Raw genomic sequence first — 4,071 nt, forward strand, 5'->3', positions numbered from 1 at the left:
CATTGTTCATGAATTTGCTCAAGCGGGCACCAGTAATGTTTCCATTGCGAGTCTTTTTTTTTTTTTTTTTTTTGCTTTTTGGGTCACACCCAGCGATGCTCAGGGGTTACTCCTGGCTTTGCACTCAGGAATTACTCCGGGCAGTGCTTGGGGGACCATATGGGATGCCGGGGATCGAACCCGGGTCGGCCGCGTGCTAGGCAAACGCCCTACCCGCTGTGCTATCGCTCTGGCCCCCACCATTGCGAGTCTTGTTACTGATTTTGGCATATCGGATACGCCATGGGTAGCTTGCCAGGCTCTGCCGTGTGGGCGGGAATACTCTTGGTGGCTTGCCGGGCTCTCTGAGAGGGACGGAGGAATTGTTGGGCCATGCCTGGCAGCTGGCAGTGTTTGGGGATTACTCGCAGCTCAGTGCTGAGGGAAACGTGTGGTGTCAGGAATTAAAGCCAGGAGGCCTCCCACATCCAAAGTATTTACTTACCTTCTAAGCTATCTCCCTGGCCCTAGAATATCTTTCAATGTTAATGTTTAACCTCTACGTCTTTTTAGCCAAGTTTCCAATATCCTAATCTGGAGTACAATCATTAGTTTTATTTGTGCTGATCATACGCTTTAAGGAATTAATATCTAACCGCCCTGTCATGGCACTACTTACAAGTTCTAATGTAATTTTGCTTTGATAAAGGTTATGTGTTGTTTCCATCTTATTGCTTGGGTAACCCTTAACATTGTATGTAAGAACAAAGAAACCTTAACCATTGCATTAAGCAGTGCATGAAACCAGGGGGTAGAGGAGGCTTTCTGCAGTGAATAAATGGTACTCACGTCAGCAGGTACAAGAGTCTGCCCTGTAACCAAGGCTGTGTGTCAGAGGAATGGATGGTGTAAAAGCCCTCTCTGCAGGAGCTTCCCTGAGACTCAGAGTTGGTGCCACACAACTGGAATACAAATCCCAGACTATTTAAATACCGTGCATCATTTTAATCATCATTTTAACTAAGAAAAAGTCAAATCTGTGATTAACTCAAGCATGACGAGTATCTGTTTTGGGATTTTTTTTGGGGGGGGGCTTTTGGGGTCACACCTGGCAATGCTCAGGGCTGACTCCTGGCTTTGCACTCAGGAATCACTCCTTCCGGTGCTCGGGGGACCATATGGGATGCTGGGAATCGAACCTGGGTCGGCCACGTGCAAGGCAAACGCCCTACCCGCTGTACTATCGCTCCAGCCCCGTTTTGGGATCTTGCCTGAAATCACGGATGGTTTCTCACTTTAATCCTTAGATGAGGCTAGACACCGTAATGTCCTTTGTCGTTTGAGTTACAGGTCAATCTAATAAAGTAGTTTTCATGATTTGTCGCTTCCGATTGTTTTTCTGGCCACACCCAGTGGTGCCAGGCCTTACTCCAAGCTCAGCATTTGGGTCACTCCTGGCTGAACTTGGGAATCAGAGTCCTGGGGATAGAACCTGGGTCAGCCATAAGCAAGTGTCCTGTCTGCTGGACTCTTCTCCAGTACTCGACTCTTTCATGCTACATCAATCTTTGTTACTTCTGTTTTGGTAATACACCCATGGTGCTCAGGGGACAGTAATGGGGCACCGGGAATAGAACCCTGGTCTGCCACTCGCAAGGCAAGCGCCCTACTATCATTCTGGCCCCTGTATATTACCTTTTTCAAACCCTGACCTTAAACTGAAATTTAACTAATTAGAAATTGGTGGAATTTATAGGCAACACAGATCTAGGGTATCAGGGAGCATGAGTTTTGTCTGGCTTGGTTTTTACTGAATTTTTTTTTTTTTTTTTTTGTGCCATAGCTGCTTGTGCTCAGGGCTCACTCCTGGTGGGGATCAGAGTATCAAATGGGGTGCCTGGGAATCTCGTCCCACCCGCCACGTGCAAGGCAACGCCCTGCCGGCTCCAGCTCTGGCGTGGTCCTGAAATCAGGGCTTTGTTAGTTTTCTGTGATCTTGGGGATTTTTAACTTCTCTGAAATTTATCAAAACTGAATAACAATGGCACCTCAGAGTTTTCATCATGATGGAAGTTGTTGGCACACAGCAATTAAAAAAAAATGAAACAACTTGACTCTGATTTGTAAACTGGGATACAGTGGCTCTTTTTAAAACAAGGTAAAATGCAGACAGCAGGTGTTCTCATTTTCCCTTTTCCCATCACCAATAAGATTACTGATGTGAAATCACTATGAAGGCTAAGAGGAAGTCAATATAAATGCTTTGATGTTTTAGCTGGAAACCACAGATGTTTGCTGAAAAGTTAGACTTTGAGGTAAATATTACACTTGACGTCCAGACACAGACCCTTTTAGAACTGATGTAATAGAACTTACAGAAACAATTTTGCATTTAAAAGTGCCTTAATGTCCACTTTTAATCTCTGAAAATCTGGAGCTATGCGGTATGTCTACAAATACAATGGCTAAATGCCTTAAATTATAAGCATTCAGACATAAACTATTCCTGCTGCAAACAGCTGCTATGGCTGTCAAGATAAAATTATGCAGCCACTGTCTCAGTGAGAGCGGGCCCAGGACACAGCCCACAGCCCTCCTATAGTCTTGTTATTCGGTGAACCTTTGGAGCTCCAGATAGTTTATTAGTATGAATTTAAAAATCCAAATATGAAAAATCATTTCTTGCATAATGGGTTGGAAAGGCTGTGTGGATGGAAAAACGAGAAAGATGGGAACTTTCTGTGGCTTTGAACTTTGGAGTAAGGTGGGTGATGGTTAGTCATAAGACAGAATCCTCTACAGACAGTACATTGAATGTGCTATCTTTAGAAAAATTCAGAATTGGCGTTTCCCCCAGGGAACTGCTATGTAGAGGTTAGCGTTGAGATTTAGGAGATGCCGTACTAATCTAACATGGAAGGGTTTGGTCACTGAGCAGATTCCAAAAATACTTCCCTTCTTATTATTAAGAATTGCACTTTTGAATTTCCCAGCAAGTTCCCCCAAATGAGCAATCTAATAGATCAAGTATTACCTCCCAACTCCTAATAACACAAAACTTGAAACTGTTACAGTTGCCGAAAAACTTGTCATCATTACACAAAAACTCTCCAGAACCCCTAGAGGGAACAATTACAGTTAAAAGTTGTTTAAAAATGTAGATAAGATGAATTTCCCTTGTCATGTTACTTTAAGGAAATTATGATCAAGTCTTAATTCACTAACTACTCTGGGCGGGGGTGTGTTTTGTGAGTGTATTAATTCAGAAATATTCTTAAAAGTGGTATATGGCTTAAAGAGTAAAATCTGAACATTAAAACTAAAAGAATCTGTAAAGGTTAAGTGTTGAGTTGATTTGCAGACACTTGGTCCCACATCCTTTCAAATCTTTGACATACACCCCACGACCTGTGTACCTTTCTGACATTCTGTACTTCAGCTGAACTTACAAAACAAATCTACACTTAACATTTTTTTTTTTCCTGATAGACTAAGTCTGATAATTTCTCTGATAATTCACTCAAGATCAGAAATTTAAAGATATGGGCTATGAGGGAAGGCACTGATATAATTTTAAAAAATTCATCTTTGGGAAAAATCCAAAGTTCTTTTATCTTTTTTTCTCGTTGTAGTTCCAGTATGCTTTCAAGACTGATGGCATTACCGTGGTATAAGTATGAAGGACCGCTGAAGAATCTCAAGTACTGTACAAGTTGGCTTCATTTTAGACCTCTATTTAATTTACTGGGGGAAAAGCACAAGGCCAAAAGATTACAGAGTGGCTATAAGAAGAACATGCCTGCTTTTTGCAATGGCATTAGGCATGAAAGCCAGATGCTGTATCAAAATTAGTACAGGCTAAATTCTTGTTTAGAAAAATCCTACCGTGATACTGATGGGAAAAGATAATTATATTCCTATTTTTAATTAGTTACTACTAACAAACTTTATTTTTATATGTATATTTTGATACTGTTGCCTTTGGGGAGGATATGATTAAGAAGGTTAATTTTTAAAATAAAAACAAATTCTTACATCTTTTTCTTTGTGAGATATTTATAAACACATTGAGCAAAATATCCCCTTTGTTTT

This window comes from Sorex araneus, chromosome 2 (genome assembly GCF_027595985.1).
Source record: "Sorex araneus isolate mSorAra2 chromosome 2, mSorAra2.pri, whole genome shotgun sequence".
Taxonomy (NCBI): Eukaryota; Metazoa; Chordata; class Mammalia; order Eulipotyphla; family Soricidae; genus Sorex; species Sorex araneus.